The 23,725-nt window shown below is 37.6% G+C and overlaps 1 protein-coding gene across 6 annotated transcripts in view; it reads left to right on the top strand.

Annotated features, from left to right (window-relative positions):
* Nucleotides 1-23,725, top strand: part of MRPS30 (mitochondrial ribosomal protein S30) — a 735,966-nt gene that overhangs the window by 661,969 nt on the left and 50,272 nt on the right. For 5 of the 6 annotated variants that reach the window (XM_080804119.1, XM_080804118.1, XM_080804122.1 and 2 more), the window contains 2 exons: nt 18,387-18,469; nt 20,413-20,977. The gene's annotated coding sequence lies outside the window, so the exon portion shown is untranslated. The remainder of the gene's footprint in view (nt 1-18,386; nt 18,470-20,412; nt 20,978-23,725) is intronic. The other variant, XM_080804120.1, reaches the window with a different exon arrangement.

Here is a 23,725-nt window from a genome sequence, read left to right as displayed (position 1 = left end):
TATTTGTGTAATATTAGTATAATTAGTAATTGGTTCTCTAATAGAGGGTTCCTCTACATCAGACCTACCAAGCAACTTTTATACAGGGAGGTTGAGATTTCTTCATCCCTCTTCTCATTCAGTATCTCACCACCAGATCTTATGAAAAAAGAAACAAAAACAAAACAAAACAAAAAAACTAGGTGAGTATGTCTAGAGTGTATTCTTGCCAAGTGGAAAATGGAAATCCTGAGAAGTGCACTGAAGTGCCACCCAAAATGCCATCCTTCCACTAAGCAGTAACTTGATCTAATAATGTGAGGTCACAGCCTGCAGATAATGTGTCACACTCACTCTTTAGCTCTAGATTCTATCAGGAGGGCTATCCTGCTTTATGAGAGAGCTAAGAGTTGCTTCCATGACACCTGGCTTTCCCTGTTTTTTTTTTCCCTCACCTTCCTCAAATCTTATCATTCCCACCCCAAACCCTATATTAACAATTGGCAGCTAGAATCTCTATTCCTATCTTGAATTAGTACGAATTAAATAAGGATCTCAATTTAAACTCATTTCAATGTGTAAAAGATATGCTACTTCGTGTGAGATATTTCTGAAAAATCAAAAGCTATCGACAGAACTTTAATTGGAAGAATCTAGAACAAACTACTGAGCTACAGCTGCAAAGTAGAAATTTACTTCTGCAAATCCACAAGTTTCAGTTTAATGAATATACTAAGATTTTACTGGGCATTTTTTCCAGAGCTTATAGAACACCTAGAATAGCATTTCAAATATTTCCCTTCTCCTCTAAGTACAGAAGAATTTAAGTCATAACATCTTGAATTTCCAAATTAAAGTCACCTTTAATTAAAGAATTTCAGCCAGCCATAGAAACAAAAAGTGCTATATTTTCTAAACATAAGTGATTATAATATTTATCAAAGCTATATCTGTATTTAAATGGAAATGTCTAAAAACATAACAAAACAGGATTCTGTAGGCCAGAAAGCAATTAGTCTCAGGTGTTTCCTGTTAATAAATTAGGATAGACGTAGGGCCAGACTTGTGAAATTATTTCCATTAATTAAAAAAATCAAGGGCTTAAGGTTTATTATCTTTTCCCAAAGTTGAACTGGAAAGCTATATATTCTTAACAAGAGAACATAATTGCATTTATCCTTAAAGCTGTGAGGTGCCACTTTGTTTTTCAAATGACCAATGGGATATTAACATAATATAAAATGCTGGAAAATCTGGAAAAAACAAAACATATTTGTCAATGAGCAATAAATTATCGACCACCTATTTTGTATACATTACTCTAGGAGCCAGGATTGACACACTATTTATTAACTGCGTATTCTGAGGAGATTCTCAGTCTAAAATATATTTAACATAGTTCAGTGGTATCCTGTGGAAAATACCCTTTACATCATATTCAGACGACTTCAGAGAAGAGCCCATCTGTGGAGGACTACTGTCACTGGGAAGTGGGACATGTCTGGAACTCGGAAGCTGGGTGGGCGATGATGTTGAAGAGGATGAGAGATGATGCCAGGAAGTCAACCAACAAAGTAATGGCACAGGAGTCAGAATGAGAGTGGTGTACGCCCTGAAGAAAAATAAAACCAAGTCTTTCCCAATGGAAGGGAACACCGTATATCAGACAGTAAAAAGAAGCCGATGTGACAGCCTACAGGTAAGGTAGGCTCACGTAATGGAGGCCTTAACCCCACCTCCAGGAGCCTGCCCTGACTTTGATTGGAAATTGGCAGTTATCTCTGGTTTCTGAGTAGAAGATACTTTATGAAAGTGGTGGGTCAAGACCAGGCTGGCACTGATTTTGCAGGAGGGGATGCCTCTAAATCATTCTGTGTAACAATGTATCTCGATGGAAGTAAAATCGGATTAAAAATTCTCCCATAATGTAGATTTGCTCTGACTACTTACTAATTACATATGTCAAAGGAAGATATGTGTTAAAGATAACTTCTTACCATCAGTCCCAGGTAAGAACTGATAGATGTGTGGTGACGATGATGGGTTCGCCTTTGAAGATGTTGAGTTTGCCGTTAACAGCAAAGAATCCGTTGAAACATTGAGAGGTACATAGAAAGAGCCAGCGATTAGATGAAGAGTTCTGGAAATGCAGATTTGAAAGTCATCAACATAGCTGAAAAGTGAATACGTACGAAAGAAGACGAAGATCCAGAAACTAGAATGTGGAAGTGTCTGTGGTCAAAGAGGAGCCAGCAAAGGAAACAAAGGATTAATCAGGGATGCAGGAAGAAAAGTAGCACGTTATTTCACAGAAGCCAATGGAGTAAGGCAGTTCAAGAAGGCTGGGGTCATCGATTTCAAAAGCTACAGAATCAGCAAAGAGATTGAAAACAAAGAAAGGCCCTTGGGATTTACAGTCACACACACACACACACACACACACACACACACACACACACGCATCTTTGGTAACCTAGAAAGAATACACATAGTGAAGTTTTTTAAACTATGTACTAATAAGACATTAAACGTAATTTGACGGACATTTAAAATGCTGTTTCTGTTTCTCCCTGATGTAGAAAAAGTTGGCTTATCAGGCATTTATATTATTCAGTGCCTTGACACATCTGCAGTCCTATAAAACAGCACTTATAATAATAGTCTTAAGAGACTTAAAGGTGATTTTATATCATGAAACAGTCAATGGGAATATAGCCCTATACACAATTACCGCTTAACCAAGTTGTCTGTGCAGGTGATAGAAAGGCCTGATGATGTTACAAATTCCACATTGTGGAGCACCTGGGGTGGCTCAGATGGTTAAGCATCTGCCTTCCGCTCAGGTCATGATCCCAGGGTCTTGGGATCAAGCCCCGAGTCCAGCTCCGTGCTTGGCTGGGAGCCTGCTTCCCCCTCTACTGCTTCCCCTGCTTGTGCTCTCTCGCTCTCTATGTCAAATAAATGAAATCTTTAAAAAAAAAAAAAAATCCACGTAGTACATCTTCAGGCTCATCTGTAAATAGTCAAAGGTGAATATCAAAAATCTGCAAATATCAACATCAACTACACTATTTCCCATTCAATGTATTTCCCTGTGTGGTCATTCATTTTGCCAAATAAGCACTCCATATGAAAGAGGCTACTTGATGCACCAAAACACAGTACCCTTAAGAGTTAATTGCTCAGAGAGGTGGAGAGTAAGTCTGAAACCTGTGCCTGTTAATTGCAGAATGACTTGCCCTGGCCTGTAACTTTTTTTTTTTTTTTTTTTTACTTTTCCCGAAAAAAGCTAAATTGCTTTATCGCCAGCATCACGAGAATATCATTATAGTTAGAAATGAAATTAGTGATACACCTGGGGAATGGTTTTCTCCAGACCATAATAATGTTTTATTCTTGTTTAAGCAAGAAAATAGAGTCCTGTGACAAAAAAGTACTGTCTTGGAAGCAAACCTGGCTTCTCTCACACCAGCTTCCCCAAACCACCTCAGCTGAATGCCTTAACCACATCGATCTGATTATCTTGTCTTTCAAATAAAAATAATGATGCTACCCCTATTTAACACCTGGAGGTTTCACGGGGTGGAGGGGAACAATAAGTAATTAATGTAAAACTCTTTGACACAGTAAAAGGTATTAGCTCTTAAGGATTCAATCAACCCTTTCCATGCTAAATGTAATTATTGGTTAAAAATATTAATGTGTAGGGGCACCTGGCTCAGTGGGTTAAAGCCTCTGCCTTCAGCTCAGGTCATGATCTCGGGGTCCTAAGATCGAGCCGCATCGGGCTCTTTGCTCAGCGGGGGGCCTGCTTCCTCTTCTCTCTCTCTCTGCCTGCCTCTCTGCCTACTTGTGATCTCTGTCTGTCAAATAAATAAATAAAATCTTTAAAAAAATATTAATGTGTAATTCATATGTATTTTTGTGAAAACAGCTTTCATATAACTGAAGTCTTGGACCAATGAATCATTAAAAGGATAGATAGATTTCGTTTTTTAGTAGAAAATACATGGTCATAACATTCTTATTCCCTTTGTTAAGTGCGTTGTTGCATTTAGAAGGCTGAAAGAAAATGTGCCTTACCCCCTTTACTTCTTTTATCCTTCTTTTGGGCTTGATCACCGTTGTAGCGTGCCTCTCTTCTGAATTCTCTTTCTTTCCATAACTGCATTAGTGTGTTTATATTAGCTGTCAGAGTGGAGTGAGCCCCAAAGCCACAGGCAGCCTGGCCAGCTCCAGGGGGCTGTGGCAAGGTCCCATGGAGGGTTTTTATTGTTGGCAGGAGCAACTGCTCACAATCATACTTTCAGACTGCCGGCCACCAAAGGGTTTGTTTTGTATTTATCCACTCTGGGCCGTCTCGCTATTATATGAAGCATTACTCACGAATGCATACGGCCCATTAACATTTGACTGCTGTCCATAGGGCAGAGCTGTGTCCTCCTGAGGCGCAGGCAGGAGGTTATATAAAGACTACAGGGAGTTCTAAGGTCAATAGATCATCTCAACTGACTTAATTAGGTTCTAATGAGTCATTATGAATAAAAGTCTCATTCAGATCAACAGTTACTCAACAGTTTGGCTGAGTCAGTCTTGCTTTTTACGTTAAGGAGCTACTGCTGTATTTCTGGACACCAATTTACTCTCTTCCCCAACCCTGCCTTTTAAAAAACAACCATGGGTTATTTCAGAGAACTGCTCTCCTTAATTATCTTCATTCTGCTTGGCTCTTCTCCCTGTAGGAATCCTTCAGAATGTTCATATGGTGATCACCATCTATGTTCATTACATGCATCTAAATGTATTTTTGCTACATCATATTATGCTCCCACCCTAAATCAGGTCAAACTTTTTTACTTTAAATGTGTAGTTGACCTCTAATAACTCCACATTCTCTTTTCATCTGTGTGTCAGTGTTTCCAAGCAGTTATTAGAGATAGCAACTGTTAAAATCCAAAGTATCTAAGCAGAAACTTCAGAAGAACCCACTGCTGTGTTGTTTTAATTTTCAAAGCCTGGAAGCATCCAAGGTATTTTATCATTGCCACATATCTCTAAATCTTCTATCAATTTATTTCAAGGAAATGTTATTTAAAATTTTTAGAACATAACTGCTTAACAATCACTGAATCTTCTGTTAGCCTGTTGTCCATAATCCAGGCCAGGGATTGCTCTCATATTCCACAGGTCACCTTGATGTCCAAGATGCACGGCCCTCTCCACAACATGGAGACTGGCTTGTTCAAAGTCAGGAAAGGCAGCCCGTTGGCCTGCTGCTGCTACTTTGAGTCTTTTTTGAAAAAAGGTTGCCTGGTTAGATGAGGTCCACCCATGATGACCTTATTTTTGAGTATGTTAACATCACCTGATTACAGACTTAATTACATCTACGAATCCCCTCACCTTTGCCTGCCATGTTACACAACCTAATCCCAGAAGTGAAATCCCTCCTACTCACGTGCCCTGCCCACATGCAGGTGGAGGAAATTGTACTTGTACGGACAGTGACTATGGGCAAGTCGTCTTAGCATCCTGCCTGATACAATTCTAATAAACGCAATTTTCTTAATGAAGACAACACTGACATTGTTGTTGATATTACTTTTGTTCTTTTCCTAAACTCTACTTGACAATCACCTCACCTCGCCTCTCTGTGTCATTGCAGGGAAATAGAAACTGAAACTTCTGCTGATGACATCTCATAGTCATGATTGTAAGAGAGGATATTCCTAAGATTGCCTGATTGCTCTAGATGTTCTAAATGTTATTCTGGGATGAAGCCAGACCTGCAGGGAGTTGAATCACATGTGGTACCTTGTTTGGTCCCTCAAAGATTAGAATTTACTAGTCTTGGCTTTCCTATTACCTCTCCACTTATATTTCAATTTAGAATAAACATCTCTAGGAATCTCATCATCGTATTTACGATATGGTTGATGCTCACTATCATACATTGTCTCGTTTTTATGAAAGAAGTTTCCCTTAGGTTTCAGTAGAAGGATTAACCATGTGTGTTCAGGGAGATTAGCTTTATTTTATGGATACTGATGCATATAATGGATCAGGATTCCAGTTTTATCTCAGCTACCATGAAGCATAAAATCAGATGTATAACATACGCCTAGGAAATACACAAGAGATTTGGGGTAAATCTTGATCCTGATTTTAATTTAATTTTCTTACCTGTGTTTTCTTTTTTAACTTGAACTTGTGTGTGTTTTTTTTTTTATTCTTGTGGTTCCAGGGGTTTCTTTGTAAATTACCTTAAATCCTTCCTGAAATAAATTGGTTAATATTTACTGAATGTTGTAAATTGCATGGTTTTAAAATACTAATAGGAACCTAAAACAAATTCTTTTATTTTTCCCATTTCTCAAAAAGGAAACTAGCTAATGGGTGTACAAAGTAATTAGGACTGGACATAAAAAGGATTAGAAATGTGTTAAAGTTAAGACAGAAATGAGCATACACAGTAACTATTATAACATGCAACCATATAGCTCTTCATGGTATATAAAATATATGTGCCTTCTTTCGTAGAAACCAAATACCATCAGGCCTTACCTATGGTACAAATTGTATTATATTAATGCTAAATCACACCAATCCCCAAACCCCGAGTTCTTTATCTTGTTCCCACCCACTCGTGCCATGCCTTAATTCCACTGACAATGTGCCCTCCATCTGCTCTGAAGAGTCTCCAAAGGATGCCTCACTCTCAACCCAGACTATCAGCCACAGTCACCACATGACATGTGTCTTTATGTTCTTCCTCTTCTGATCTGACTCTCATTCCTCAACACCTGCTGTGCACAAAGTCTCTTGAAAGAATGACAGTGTTCACCCTGCTAAGGTGTTTCTTACGAAGCTTGGGATATTGGTACAAACCATGATTTCTGCCCGTCCTCCCAATCTGCCTGTGATGGTTAATCTTATGTGTCAGCTTGACAGAGTTACAGATAATTAGTTAAATATTATTTCTGACTATGTATATAAAAGTATTTCCAGATGAGACTAACATTCGAATGGATAGATGGGAAGGCGGATTGCCCTTCCCAAAAGGCCTGGGCATTAGCCAAGCCTGAACTAAACAAATAGATGGAAGAAGGGAGAGAACTTTCACTGACTTTATGAGCTGGGACATCAGTCTTCTCCTGCCCTCAGACTGGGACTTACACAAGGAGAAATGATGGTTCAGATAGAGACCTGAACTTAAACCACCAATTCTGCTATTTCTCAAGCCTTTAATCTCAAACTAGAACTATACCACTGGCTTTTCTGGGTCTCAGCCTCAGACTCCATAATCTTTTGAGTCAATTCACTGATCATTGTCTTTCCCAAAGACACAGTTATTCTGGTAAATAGACACAGATTCCTTAGGAAAGCATTAAAAGGGAGAGTCAAAGTATATACCTACGGTATTATAACAGAGTCCATATGCAAAATTACCTATCCCTCTCCGGTTTAAAGGACCACTAGATATTTGAACTGACCCAGGTCTGGAAATTGGGTGAAGAAACATTATAACTTTTGGTGGCTTAAGTAAGCTTCCACTAGGTCTAAGGTTTATTCAGTTCTAAGTTCATTTCAGGGACCCCGTGATCAATATACCACAAAAGGCCTTATGGGTCACACTGTTCTTCTGATCCTTTTGCTGATACTGCTGCTTTTTAGAGTCACTATGACCTGATTAACCCAGCAGTTATGTTCCCTCCCTAACCTTTGGACACCTTGGAATCTAGTATCCCACTGAGCTCAGTGTCACGCACAAGCACCCCTTTCTTCCAGAGGGTTGCTGCTTGCATTACTTTGGAGAGATGTTGAGACTCCACTCCCTGGAATGGTTCTCAAAGCCTCGGAGGGTGATGGCCTGCTGGCCTCTGTAGAGAGCACGATTAGGGAGCAGTTGAGCAGTCCGGTGTGTTCAGTCCTCTCCAACATTTACTCATCTGTAAGCCTATAGATTCTTTCCTCTACATTATACTGAAGAATTTGAGTCTGGGGTGAAGTTAACCAAACTGGGTGGGGGGGAAGGAAAAGAAAAGAACCACACCCAAAACCTCAAACTAGAGCAATGAATCAAGTTCCAGTAATTGAATATATATTGATTAATTCAACCATTTTAAAATTATTCCTTTCCCTCTTAGATCTAGAATTTTCAGATTCCATTCTTACACATATTCTCCACATCTATGTCCATATAAATCATATAAGTTATCAAAATCTCATCAACCCCATGGCTTTGTTTGTGGGTTCCCTGCCTGAACAGTCTTGATTCTGGTTTCAATTATAGGTCTGGGGGCAATGTGAGATGACATGAGAAGCTGGCATGATCCTTCCACCTGGGGAAGTCAGTGTCTTTGAGTAAAACCTGTTTACTGGAAAGAGGGGCCAATTCCACCGTCAGTGGGAGGCTATTTTCTTCCTCTATGTTCCCATCCCAATTTTCATAATTCAAATTTCCCCCAGATCAAAGGTTTGGTGAATTCAATTAACATGATAATCTGGCAGCTGGCGTAATAAGGTTTAAGTCTGGTTTGAGCAGTTGTAGCCCTGAGGACACTAGACAAAAGATAAGCTTTCAGTATGCTTGTATGAAAACCTAGGCATTTAGACTTAAACTAAGATGTGAAGACTTCTGTCGATCAATTTATTTAAGCCATGCATGAGGGTAGAACCAATCATCTCCCCTTGCCCACCTGCACACTTCAGACCTTGCACTCCTTGGGCCATTAAACTCCCCTATGGCAGCAACCGCTTTGCCTCGTCTGATCTGAAGTCATTCATTAAAAGGTTGTAAGAAACATACAAACTAGATGATTAAGCAGAACATGAGTTCGTAAAAAGATATTTAGTAACTATGTTAGTATGTGCCAGGGCAGGTTATATTGTTGGAAAAAAATAGTGTCTCTTAGTTGCCTATAAAGAGCGAAGGGCTTATTACTTGCTCATTCGCATGTCAAATGCTGGTGGCCAATGGGCTCCTCTGTTCATTGCATCTACTTAAAGAACTGGACTAATGGAGTCATTAGTTTGACACAGGCTTTCAAAATCACTGCAGCGATGGGAAGAGAATATGGCAAATTGCTCACTAGCTTGAAAACTTGCTGCATCACTTCTGGTCACATTATTTTGGCCAAAACACGTCTAATGGCCACACATACATTGAAGGAAGTGGAACAGAGCAGTCCTATTGTGTGCTCAGAAGTAAAGAGCAAAAATATTTGTGAACATCTCTACTGACCTCTTCAGAACTTTGGGAATCTTCAGCAGGGCAGAAGCATCAGGAATTTATTCCAAAAGGCTTTAAACAGAGTTTAAAGCCCCGTTACACCCCATTACAAAAGTGGCCCTCCAAAGATACCCAGATGAGTCTGCTCGGTAGCGTGACTTTGTCCTCTGATAGGCCGCTGTGAACACCAGGGCCTTCCATGAGAATATTAGATACCGTGTTCTCTAAACCAAGGCTACACCACGGCAGTCATCATCCCTCTCACCAGAACGGTTTCTGTGTGTTCCCTACTTAAGGGTGCCGTGAATACCTCTAACTGGAGGAAGCCAGATCGCTCATGTATCTTGGCACAGCCGTGAATGTGAGTTCTGGTATTTTCAGTTTCTGTCATGGGAAGTGGGCCTTGTCTTATGAAAGGAGTGATTTCATGAGCAAAGGAACTAAATGCAGATGTTGGGTGGGAAAAAATATATATTCACTTTACCAATACAATACCATGATGTGTGTGGTGGCAGGGGGCAGAATTGGGCAACATGCTCTTTACGCAGTATACGCTGATAGATATTTCATTGATCCCCACCCAGCAGGGAGCCCGATGTGGGCCTTGATCCCAGGACCCTGGGATCATGACTTGAGCCAAAGGCAGCCACTTAACGACTGAGCCACCCAGGCGCCCTGAATTTAAATTTTTAAAAAGTATATTTAAAGTACAAAATGCTTAGCTTTAAAATGCTTTTAAACACTGTATTATTAGAATGTGAAAGATAATTATTAGACTGTCACTAGAAGACTTGTAATTTCAACCTAAAAATGCTTAAGAAAAATTAAACACTTTGATTCATTAGCTACAGGATTCCAGAGTTTGACATTATATGAGGGGTTGTGTCCATATTGATTTCAATATCCACCAGTGTTCATGATTCTGTGACTCACACGCTTCATAGATAATAATCAGCTCATTTCAGAGTGCTTTCAAATTCTTTCAAAGTCATTGAGCAGTGCTTAGGCAATCCTGTCTACTTAGCAACCTTCAGATACACCATTACACACTTGACTCTAAAGGTGGAACACATTTTAAAATTGTGACAGACAGCGCAACTCTGTAGGTTCTGATGAACATATTATGGTGTGACGTTGAAAGTATAAACACTTGAACTGAGTCTCAGTGTTCTTTTCAGTGCGGTTTGTATACACAGTCTACATCTAGCTGCACAGAAATTCTTTGCTTCAGATATGCCAATGAAGGATCAACTTGGACTTGAGATCAGCATGGACTTGAGATGTATGAATGATTAAATCTGGTGCATGCTCATACAGTAAATTTTTAATAAATTGCCCCCAAAGTAATATTCTGTGGTTGTACAATCATGACTCAATGACATGCTTCACAATCACACATTACATTTTACTGTAGTCTGATACTCAAGAACAGTATTTGAAAACCTTTCTGCAGGAGGAGTTTCTGTATTCTTTTACTTTTGCAGCCTTATTTTATTTTATTTTTGTTTTTTAAAAATATTTTATTTATTCGTTTGGCAGACAGAGATCACAAGTGGGCAGAGAGGCAGGCAGAGAGAGAGGCAGGGAAGCAGGCTCCCTGCTGAGCAGAGAGCCGGATGCAGAGCTCGATCCCAGGACTCTGGGATTATGACCAGAGCCGAAGGCAGAGGCCTTAACCCACTGAGCCACCCAGGCGCCCCTGCAGCCTTATTTTAATCTACAATACTGAGTGTCTATTTCTACTAAAAGGTAAGATAAAAGTGCCAGCCATGAACAGAAACAACATTAAAAAAGAGCAACAGTTTTATTTGGCTTTCATGCTAATGAGAAGAAAACAAAATAGACCAAAATATGACAAGTGACGTGTTCCATAGGATGATTAATGAAGTGTTGTCTTGAAGCCATTTGATGTGCTAGAATGTAGTAGTTATTGAACAACAACAACAACAACTAAATAGTAACTTTTTAGACAAGGAAGGCTGGTCAAGAAATAAATCTCCATTGGGAACCTGGCTGGCTCAGTGGGTTAAAGCCTCTGCTTTTGGCTCAGGTCATGATCCCAGGGTCCTGGAATCGAGTCCCGCATTGGGCTCTCTGCTCAGCAGGGAGCCTGCTTCCTCCTCTCTCTCTGCCTGCCTTTCTGCCTACTTGTGATCTCCGTCTGTCAAATGCATAAATAAAATCTTAAAAAAAAAAAAAAAAAGAAAGAAATCTCCATTGACTATCTCCCTTAGCAAAGTTAGTAGATGAAGTTAGAGTGACCGAAAGAAAAAAGGTATACCCAAGTTAAAAAGAGAAAAAAGTTCTCACTCTTTTTAAATCAGGCCATGCTAATAAAGTAATCAGATCTAATAAAGCAGATCAGATGGTATAAGAAGGAACTACAGTTAGGAATAGATGGCAGGATTACTCTTGTCGAACAACTTAATAGCATCAATATCCAACAGTATCAACTATACTTAAGAAAATCTCACAGTTTCTTTTTTCTAGAGGTGCAGTAGGATCGTTTGAAATTTTGTACTTTCTTCTATGATAAATTAAGTTTGTTTTTTTCATGTCAAGACTAACTACACACCATAACACAAGTAATGATTCCCGTAGATTCTTGGAGGATGAACATCTGGCCCGTATTTGCTAATGATGATCATGTTTATATGTTACTGCTGGACTGGACTTGGCATGCCAGTGTAGTCATTTTGGCTATTTTGATGGTTGCTACCACTAAATGGAATATGTGATGTTTCAAATCAATTGCTAAGGTATCTGAAGGCACAGAGAGTGATAACCCGGTTCGACCTGTGATGCTTGGAAATAATAACAATTTGTGTGAGTTTATATTTAGAAACATCATACATGGTATTTTCCATGAATACTGATCCTCAAAGATCTGAAGCCGTTTAATCTAATAGAATCATTGGAAGAATTCTCTTGCACTTGCTGGTAGATGTTCTTTTGGCTATATTAAAAGGGCCCCCAAAATTCCTTGAAATACTCTGAAACCCATTGTTAGCATAAAAGATAGATAAATTGACTCCCAAAAGAAGAAGATGATCCACCTTATTTCCCTGACAATTTGATCCCAATGTAATGTTCTCCCTTGTTATGTAAAAGGATTTCCTGGGACCCAAAGTATATCAGATAACAGAAAGTAATTTTCACTTATTGAATGGGTACTATATGCTAGATATAATATAAAATATGAAAATTACTGGCATTACCTAATCAGAATTACTTCCCAGCTAATGAAATACTGACTTTAAACATTGTCTTAGAGATAAGAACTAGGAGTTTCAAATAGTTGTGTATTCACTGAATGAAAAAAATGACACAATATCTGAATACCACACGTTTTTCAATCTCTAATTTCTGTAAAAACCATTTTATGAAACAGATTTTAAAACAGGACTTGAAAAATTCTTTGGAAAAGTTTAAGCTGTTTAAAATGAAAATCAGTGTAAGGTCACTTGCAAAGGCAACAAACACTGGCAAGGAATCATAAAGAAAAGTGTCCAAAGTGGAAAAAAGACAAACTTGAGTAAGTGACAGAAAGAGTACAAAGTATAAATTCTGACAACAAAACCTGAAGATACTGGAAAGAAATGCAAAGAAAGCTTAAAATTAAAACTTAAAGGGTAGAGGACTGACAAAATAAGATTAACATTTATGGAACACAAAACCACAAATAATTAAAGGAAGAAAACTGTGATGAATATAAGTAAAAATTACCCCAGTTAACTAACATTTATTGAGTACTCGTATGCATCTGGTATTGATTTTGACGAAAAGAAAATCACAGATTTGACAAAGGAGCAATGGGCACATATTGATATGTTTAAAGCCTCTAAGATTTCTTTCAGTGCTTTATATGTTTGTCATACTGTAAGTTGGGAGGAATTCGACTGTTTAGTAAAAATTTTAAGTATTATTATATTGTGCACAAATTCTGTTAAACATTTTATAGAAATGTGTTTAAGGATTTTCCACAAAACACATTCCCTCTTACAGATCCAAGTGGCCACACATTACCCAGGATCGGTAACTCCCATTTGTGCTTATTGAACTTGTTTCTATAAACTCCTCAATCCCTCCCACCCAATTAATGGGATAAAATGCCTAAATAAACATGAGAGGAAAGACCCTTAAAAGCTCTACTACCCCCAATAAAAGGCCTTAGTATTGAATGATTGCAGCTCAGAGTTGACACTTTACTATGCCTGACGGTGTAGACATCCCCCCGCTTCTGTGTCCCCAGTAATGACACCCACCCCATCAAACTTTGAGAGTTTTTATACATTGGCGGTTAAAGTCATTTGGCCTTTGGCCTTGTGCCTCCAGGGGTTAGAGGCATTGACTTAGGAGTAAAGATTAAATTAGCCATAGCTAGACCAAAGAATAACTAAACAAAATAAAAAGGCAAAAAGATGAAGGAATGGGGAAGCACATTAGATGGTAAAATGAGGAAGTCATTAAGCAAATGAAACCCTAGATTGAATAATTGGCAAAATTTCCTGAAACAAAAGAGCTCTTAAACTCCCAAGTACTGTTGTCCTGCAACAGAGTGATTGAGCTCTGCTTGGGTCAAGTGACATTAGATTGCCAGCCCATGGCAAGCCACGTGGGACCAACAACACAAGTTAGACCAGGGAAATTCCATGGTGCTTCACACCCATCTGTGGCTGTGGGAACATCAAACCAGTGTTACTTCTTTCTCACTCTGGAAACATACAAAGGCGTCCATGTACCTGTACCAACAATCCATGTTCATAGTCTGCTAGACAGATTTTTTTTTTTAACATTTCAGACTCATCTAAACAAAAGCATCTATAAGGCAGGATTCCTCCTACCCTTCATGCCTATATAGTGCCTAACACTGAATGGTGAATGATGAGTGTGAATGGGTTTGATCAGTTCACCTCGAAAAATGCTCGGGCAAATCATTTTGAAGTCACTTCTAGATATTTTCTAATTTCTGACTCTGGAGCTTCCTGATTTCCTTGCCTGTGTTTCTGAAAGTATGATTCAAAGGGGACTGTGGTCATTCAGAAATGTTTGTTGCTCATTACATACTAAAGTTTCACTCTATCTCACCATTCATAATGTTTTCCATGTTGTGCAAAATTTAATAAGATACAGGGATGTTTGTTTTCATCTCCGAGCCCATTGAGGTGCCACTTTTCAAGTTCTGTGTTGAACACTAAAGTGCCCTTAATAAATGAGTCCAGATGGAGTGTGTATGTGAGGCGGGTAGGGTAAGTGTGTGAGATGGAAACCACAAATAGCATTATACTCAATCATTCCATAAGATGCCACATGGCCTGGGGTGATTTTCCGTAGCAGAATCTAAATAACATTGTTCATCTGCTAATGGTCTAAATATCATAATTAGGACATGTTGCTGCTATAGAACTCTAATTACTGATAAAAAGCAACTTTCATCATGACCTTCTCCCGTTTAAGGGAAATGATCATTATACCTAACTCCAGCCTTTCAACCCCTTGATCATTCCAATAAAGCATTTCTGCAAATGCCAAACACATTGCTTGGTTTAGAATTGCTGTTCTAACTTGGAACTAATGATTTATGTCTTTTTCAAATGTCATACATTTGGAATCATTAACAGGTGAGAAGCAAAATAGCAAAACGTGGATGTCTCAGCAACTATTAGACGCATGCTTACTGAAGTTGCAACTAACCGCTGTACCCCTGATGACAAGACAGGGCATTTTCCTTCCTCTCTTTCACTGCATTTCGTACCAGAGGCATTTCCAAGCAAACCAAGAGGAAGTTTCATCTAGTCATGTTCAATTGCAGCAGTATGGTTCCATGTATCCTAGAATCCATCTGACTCATTGATTCTCTCTGCAAATAAACATATCTGTACATTTCTACATAACATTAAAGCTAGGCTGGCTTTACGAGGTGATGGCACAGGCCATCCACATAATATGATATGGAGAGTGTCTCTGTTTAAAATAATACCTCCCTGGTTGTCTATTATCATTCCCGAAAGTCCGTTATCAGAATTTCTTTAGATTCTAGTGTGTCCCCCTTGAAAATTCAACCATCCTTAAAAGGAAAAACCATGGTAACCCGTATCAGCTAACATCTTCATTGGCTGAGAGTAAGCTGTGAGCAGGTCATCTGGGGAGACGATAACAATAGAGTCTTGGAAGAGTGAATGGCCATTCACTCATCCATTTAGAAAAATATGTGCTGAATGGGAACCTACTATTTTGGAGGCCATAATATGATTTTAGGTCATAAAGATGCGTGAGTGTGATTTCTGTACTCAAAAAGCATAATTCACTGGAGGAGACAGACAAGAAATAAGGCAATCAAAGCAGGGAAAGTATCCTGATAGAAAAAGGGAACCAAAGAAGGCCGTGGGAGGGGCACCTATCCTGGACTGTGTTGAGGGAGACAATGTGCAAGCTTGCTAGCAGAGATTGAGTAGGAGCTAAATTTTAAGAGTCACCCTGGAATATGGCCTGAATGTGTTTCCACACTGTATTAATGAAAAATGCTACAATTAACTTCCTTGGCCCTTAGAAGGTCAATAATAATTTCTGTGACTTCCTGGATATGAGTGGCTTTATGATCAGAAGTGCAATATGACCCATGAACTAACAATCAGCAGACAGGTACAGTTTTTCTAATTTGGGCCCCATTTGTGGAAATTAAGTAATTACCTGCTCTTTCTGTTTCTTAGTTGACTCACTTGTGGACTGAACAGTTGGCATCTCTGGTCCTACTTGGTTTAGGGTATCTTCCCTGTCCAGGTTGGGGATGGAGTTGGTACTTATCAAGACTTGGGACAGTGGTCAGGGTCTCTTCCTTCCTCCCTTCAAAAGAATAAGTGGTACATGAGTATTCATGACAAATTTTGCTTATTTCACCATTTTGTATATTAACAACCAAATCTTTGTCTTTAGATAATAGCTCATTATATTTGCCATCACACCTGAAGTTTTCTCTAGAAAGTTACTTTTCTTAGAACATTATCTAAAGAAAAAAATACATTAAACACTGTAGTTAATTTTCATAACAGAACACAATTTAGTTAAAAAGATGAAATCGAGGGACGCCTGTGTGACTTAGTCAGTTAAGTGTCCACCTTCTGGGGTCATGATCCTAGTGTCTTGGGATTGAACCCTGCAGGTGGACTCCCTGCTCAAGGGAGTGGGGAGTATGCTTCTCCCCCTCTCTCACTCTCTCTCAAATAAATAAATAATAAAAATCTTATAAAAAAGATACGGATTCGAGAATGTAATTCCAAGCTTCTTTGTTTTTTTCCCACTGCCCCTTCTTTTTATATTATTTTAATTTAAATTCTATTAATTAACATGTAATGCATTATTAATTTCAGAGGTAGAGTTCTGTGATTCATCAGTCTTATATAATATTCGTGCCATTTACATCCATGCCGTCCTTAATATCCATCACCCAGTTACCCCATCCCCCACCCCACTCCCCTCCAGCAACCCTCAGTTTGCTTCCTATGATTAAGAGTCTCTTATGGTTTGTCTCCCTCTCTGATTTCATCTTGTTTTATTTTTCTCTCCAAACTTCTTTAAATTTTCTTTCAGCAGGCTTCCATTAATTTAGGCCATATTTTTAAAGACCAATGGAAGAAAAATAGGCCTATTAACAATAGATTATATCCATACTTTACTAAAAGTTTTTTTTCTGAATTACACTTTTGCAAATAATGAGTCAAATTTACAAAGGAAGATCTATGTTAATAAAAATAGCAGTTTTAAAAGCCCATTCAAATTGTATTTTCTCTTAACATATGTAGATTTTATTAAAGAATACAAGTAAAAAGAATTACATTATTTTTCCTATAAAATTGTCTTTGGTTATCTTATTGAGAGTGAAATTATAAATTTGTAGAGAACAAACATGAATTGAGTCCAGATTAATAAAAACATATGCTTACAAGGGCATTCTTTAAATATTTTATTTATTTATTTGACAGAGATCACAAGTGGACAGAGAGGCAGGCAGAGAGAGAGAGGAGGAAGCAGGCTTACTGCTGAGCAGAGAGCCCGATGTGGGGCTCGATCCCAGAACCCTGGGATCATGACCTGAGCTGAAGGCAGAGACTTTAACCCACTGAGCCACCCAGGTGTAGGGGCATTCTTTATATGAATTTTTAGACTGAGTCTATCTTCAAAATCTACAAGGAGCCTTGAGAGGTGTGAGTTTGGGTGAAGGAGATTTAACAAGAATAACATGACATCAAAAAGAGTTGTTAAATGATCATGGAAAAAGTAAATTACTTCTCAGGGAAAATGCAACAAAAGATTTGTTTATTGTAAACATCCATTTGAAATAGACTAGGAATGTTTAGCCTGCGTGAGACAATCAGCTCCCTATAAGATAATATAAATGTATTTGAGGACACATCTTAGTAGCAGAAAGTTGTCATGATCAGTAAGAATAAGGTTTGCTCATCTGAACACATAAGTACTGCTCTGAATCTTCTTTAGCCAATACCATAGCTGGAAGGGATGGGCTGTCATAAACACCCAGTGACTCACAGCCACTGTTGAAAATAGCAGTCTTCCGATATAACTAAGGTTATGGTAAATCACAAGAGAAATCCATCGTGTAAGGGTAGATTAGTTATGTTATAGTAATAGCAGATTAATATGTATTTCTTCAAATGTGTGTCCTTTTTGGTACTGGGAGTACTTTTTTAAATACTAAGATTCTATTTGATTTTGTTTGGCATCAGTTTTCATTATTTGATACAAGCACATACTGTATAGAGAGTTGTGAATCCCAAATTGTGATTAGTAATCATAAAGCTCTTCAAATTTTAGAACATTACACTGGATTCTGAAGATAAAGTGTAGGCAAATGCAGATTATTTTTATTAAGTTAATTAAGAAGGGCAAGTTAGAATTATGACAGCTTAGTTTTCTCTACCAGTTCTTTTTGTAGCATAATACAATATTTTATAGCAATATAAGAAATCCTTGTTATTCAGTAACAAATTTGTAGAGAACAAACTAATTTGACTAATGTGAATCATGAAATGATGGGCAACACTCTTTGTGAACTAGTTCCTTCTTCATTGAATTTGAAAATAGTATTCCTAAAAAGGCCTTTCTTTTCATCATTGACTATCATCCCGCAATGCCTAATTTCTCTCTCTTCTGACCCTAGGAGAAAAGAGTAAGACTCAGAATTAACGGTAATAAGGCTTTAATGAATTTTTCTGTGGAGCTGCTGGAGAAGAGTCTCTCTGGGTGAGTGTCTAGGTTGCTTTTCGCCAGGGTTTAGACATGGAGACAAAGATTTCAGTGCAAATAACTTCCTTGGAAAGTGATCCAAAAAATCACCAGATGGGATGTGGTGTAAAATGGAATAGATTACTGCTTTGGACGGCAGGACTCCGTTTAGCTAGACACAGACCATGCCTCAGAGTTGTCCCACCCCAGTGAGCATGAACCTCATTGGTTAGCTTCAGCTCACATCTGTTAAAAGTTGAGGGCTAAAAATGGGCAAATAACCAAGGTTATCTAGAAATGTGAAAAAAATATAAAAGTATTTTGCACAACTCTATACAGTTACTAAAACACAGATATCATGTAGTTTATCCAATTTTTTTTTTTTTACCTTTTTTTGGGGGAGGAGGGGGCAGAGGGAGTGGCAGAGAGAGAATCTTAAGCAGGCTCCATGCCCAGCATAACCCCAACGTGGAGCTGATCTAACGACTCTGAGATCACGACCTGAGCTGAAATCAAGAGTCTGACACTTCACAGACTGAGGCACCCAGGCACCCCACTGTAGTTTATTCTAAAAATATATGTAATTTTGTCATAGATGAGATAGAAAATCTAAACGTAATTATGGTAAATAATTAAGACAATTTCCAAATAGTCACTTTTTAAAAACACCATTCCTAGATGGAGTCACAGGTGAAGTCAATTAAACTTTGAAAGAATGGAAAATTCCAATACTTTAAAATTTTTTTCTGAGTGTAGACTGCCAAAACTTTTGACAGTCGAAACAAGTATAGATACATTGTTTACGAATGTCAACATAAAATCTTAAATAAATCACATGTATAAAATCCTGAAGTCCATCTAAAGATCAATATTTTTTTAAAAATAGAGTATATTTCTGGAATATAAAGATGATACACTATTTAAAACTCTGTTAATATAATTCATCATATTAATAAATTGGATGACCAAAAATAAAGCCATTTGGCAAAATTCAGCATGATTTCTTAAAAAAACTTAAATCAAACTTAAAAATTAAAAAATATGCTTGATATTTAGCACAGGAATTCCCCTTCTAGAAATCTAGCCTACAAAAAACTTACACTGTTTAGTGTATCTAAATAATCTATAAGGTTATTCACTTCTGTTTTGTTTATAATTGTGAAAAACCAGAAGAATCTAAAAGCCTTTCAATAGGGGGGGAGTAATTAAATAAATTATAATATATCCATATAATGGAATACCACACAATTATTAAGCGTGAGCAGTATGCGGGTAATGCAGAGAAATCCAAAGGTAAAATTAAGACTATTTTGCAAATGACCCAAACAGGGATTAGAATATGTGACTAATTACATAAATTGTTTAGAAAATGTGTGTGTGTGTGTGTGTGTGTGTGTGTGTGTGTGTGTTAACTTCTGGGGAGTTGGGCTGAATGTTAGGATGGGAGAGACCAAGTCTGTATTCTATCCCCTATTGTGTGGTTTGACTATTAAAATCATAAAATAATTTTTGATGATTTAATTGCTTTTATCAACTACATAAATTATTTTCAGTACTTAAAATTGTATAATTTTCCATAATTAAAATTGTATAATAACTATCTTGAAAATTGAGAAACTAATAATATACTTTGTAATTTTTTGGAGGAAAAGTATAGGCCAACTTTTTCCAAAATATGTTTTATAGAAATACTGTCTTGGAAGTGATGTTAAAACAATGACAACAGCCATAATAACAACATGACAAAAAAGCGCTTTTAGGTCAAAATAATCAGAAACACCGTGAACTGTACCTCAGACAGTAATAATGTATATTCACATACTCAAGCCTCTTAAAAATCTTGCAGGAGAGAAACTTTTCAGATATAACTGTTTTCCAAATGCATTTATTTGGCCAATCTTTCCGTACTTGACTTATCACCTATTAATATCTCACAGAATGTATTTGTAACATCCGTTTAGACCCATACTGGAGACAGTGTGATCATCTCATCTGTGTTTAAGATTGCTACTGAAACATTGGATTCAGACTTTCTTGGCTGCCAGCTGGAGAAATTCCAGGAGGATGACATTTTGGCCACATTCCTCCATGCCCTCGTCCTCCCATCTCTCTCTCCGGGAGTTTACAAAATACTGAGAGGCTTGCTGCCCTCACCTGGAGGGGACACAGCAGGCTGGGACTCTGCTGAGATCCACGGGAGGCAGAGGAGCTGTAGGACCTCCTTCTGTCTGCTACCAGGCAGAAGCCAAGAGACTATTGGCAGGGAAGACGACTGTACTCAGAAACCGGGCAAACATCTTCCAGGAATACTTCAAGTGGCAGAATCCTGTTGATTCCTTTGCAGAGCGGCTACGCCCGGGCTTGCGCTTGGTGACACTGTTTGCTCATGCCAGCGCTGTTAGAACAGGAGGGTCTCTGTGCTACTGGCCTGAACTGTTCCCCATCCCAGCAGCTGGGGGAGAAACGCACTTGGCACAAGGAGAGTACCTAGAGGAGAGAGACTTCTCCCACATGGCTCCTAGAAGGGTAAGGGTTTACCAGGTATTTGCTTGTTTGTTTGTTGGGGCAAAACAAAAAACAAAAAACCACTTGTATATATTCAATGATAATCTAATAAAACTAGAAATCAGCAATACAGGGTGAAATATTGGAAATTAAGAATCGCTTATTAGTAACCCCTGAGTCAAAGAGAAACTGAAAATAAAACTTACCTAGGAGACATAAAAGAGCTGCACTTAAGGGAGAATTTATATCCTAAATGAGTCAATTATTTCAGAATTATGGGGAATAAGCAAGAAGAGTGACTACATAAATGCTCGCATGTAAAGCAGGTGTGGGTTTTTTTGTTCTATCAGATCTTCTCTCAAGTGAATCATTATAGATTTAAGTTCTTACAAAGCTTCTCAAGTAATGTATCAGGCTTCCAGTGTGTTTTAGAAAACAATGTTCTTTTGAGGAAGCCCTATGAGCCTTAAATGACAGCCCTCAATACTACTTTGGGAATGATTACATAGTTCACCTGACACAATTAGTTAAAGAAGGTAGGAAAGAGGTTGAACGTAGATTTAGTGATTATCCCTGAATAAATGATTTTTTAATGATAAATTTGGGGTTATATGAGAAAGGTGGATTTCAGAAATTATTCAGAATAAAAATATAGTGGTTACAGTTTAGATCATTAAAAACCATTCTGGAATAAATGGGAACAGATGAGAAAAACGGTCTTATGTCATGCAAGTGAGATGTAAGTGAGGAAATTCCTGTGAGCCATCAGCTGTGGGTTCAAAAATGCCAGCGCCGAAACCTCCATAGAACCAGTGCCCGGGCGGAGAGCTGCACTGTTATCCGTGATTTGCTATCATAGAATAAAGATTTTTGAAAAAGTCAAGAAATTAAAATAAATATAAATTCTCACAGGAATAAGGTAGTAATAATATGAAGTAGGAGCAAGCAGTTATATAAAGTATCTGAGGGGAAATACTGAGAATGAAAAATGAAATTGTTTAAATAAAGAGCTCTTCTGAGAGGATGACTAGCCAAATAATGAGTTAGTGGGTAAGAATTTCTAATTGAATAACTTTTTTCAGAAGACGTCAAAAAGTTATAAAGAATTAGGAACTCTAAGAGCTAAGAAAGGAAGGAAGCATCAACATCTTTATCGTGGAATTTCTGAAACATAAGTACAAATCGAAGGAATGGATGATTTAAATAATAATCAAGAATTTCTTAAGTAAGGGTCTCTGTGAAATTAAAGGATGGTTCAGTATCAGATAACTTTCAATGTATTTCATTATTTAATGGATCATAAGGAAAATAATATTCCCTCAATGGATTTGGAGAAAGCAATACAAATATCTCACCGTCTATTTATTACTTGAAAGGCTCAAAAAATTAGACACAGGAACCTTTTTTCACTTTATAAAAACTGCATACATGAATCTCTACAAACATAATACTCAGATAAACTTAATGGGATCAAGAGCGGGATTGAGACAAGGATGTTCAGTATCATCACTGCTATTTAAAACTGTATTAGAAATCCTGGCTAATGCTCAAGAAAAGAAAAACATACATAAGAATTAGAAAATAAATAAAACTATTATTATTTGTGTATTTTATAGACATCCACATAGGAAACCTCACAAAATCAATAGCTAAATAGTCAGAATGTCCCAAACAAATAATATACCATTTTTACAAAGTGACACAACTAGATTATCTGTTAAAAAGACTTGAAAAAAAGACCCTTATAGATAAAAATTTTTTTAATGTCACAAATAGAATTAAAGTAAATAAACATACTCTGTTCACTGATGAGGTGACTTAACCTTGTAAAGATTTACCATCCTGCAAACTAAATAGGTATTAGAAGCTACAATATTCACCACTTAAGAAATCATATAAAAAAATGATTTTTAGGGGTGCCTGCGTGGCTCAATTGGTTAAAACCTCTGCCTTCGGCTCGGGTAATGATCCCAGGATCCTGGGATCGAGACCCACATCGGGCTCTCTCCTCCGCGGGGAGCCTGCTTCCTCCTCTCTCTTTGCCTGCTTCTCTGCCTACTTGTGATCTCCATCTGTCCAATAAATAAATAAAATCTTAAAAGAAAAAAAAAAGAAAATGATTTTTAATACTGATATAGCAAAATTGGAATGCTCAAATTAATCATAACTAATGCAACAAAATACTGCTACAGGAATGGACAAATAAGTAGTCAAACAGAATAGAGAGACCAGCATTCGATTTAGTTTTATATATATGATATTATATATTATATACTTCAGTTATGAATTAATTATTAATTAAGTGAATGCTAATTTTGTTAAGCCAGACATTTAGTTCATAATCAAAGGTTTGGCTTAGCAAAATTAATTCTGAGGAAAATGATGGTTCATATAATTAATGACATTGACACAATTCTTTATTTGGGGAAAAGCATAGATTACATCATATATAAAAGTAAATTTCAGGTTTTAGTAATGGTAGAATATGTCATTTATAAATAAGATTTCTATTAAAAAAGCCTAAAGCTAGAATAGCTAGATAAATAATAAGTATAATCCATTTAAAAGTATTAACAAGTGACTAAAGAAAAAGATTGGGGAATCCATTCAAGAAAAAGAAATCAAGGAAACCTGATATCTTCCCTTCGCAGGCTTTCCTCTCATTATTGCTCCCTACTTTAGGAGGCTGACCTGCAGCTACATGAATAGTTCTCTTGTACTCTGAGAGACAGTCACAGCTTTAAATGTATATTATGGAAGGGAAATTTC

Source organism: Martes martes (assembly GCF_963455335.1).
Source record: "Martes martes genome assembly, chromosome: 5".
Taxonomy (NCBI): Eukaryota; Metazoa; Chordata; class Mammalia; order Carnivora; family Mustelidae; genus Martes; species Martes martes.
Note: the sequence above shows the minus strand (reverse complement) of the source record. Positions and strands in the feature narration are given on the sequence as shown.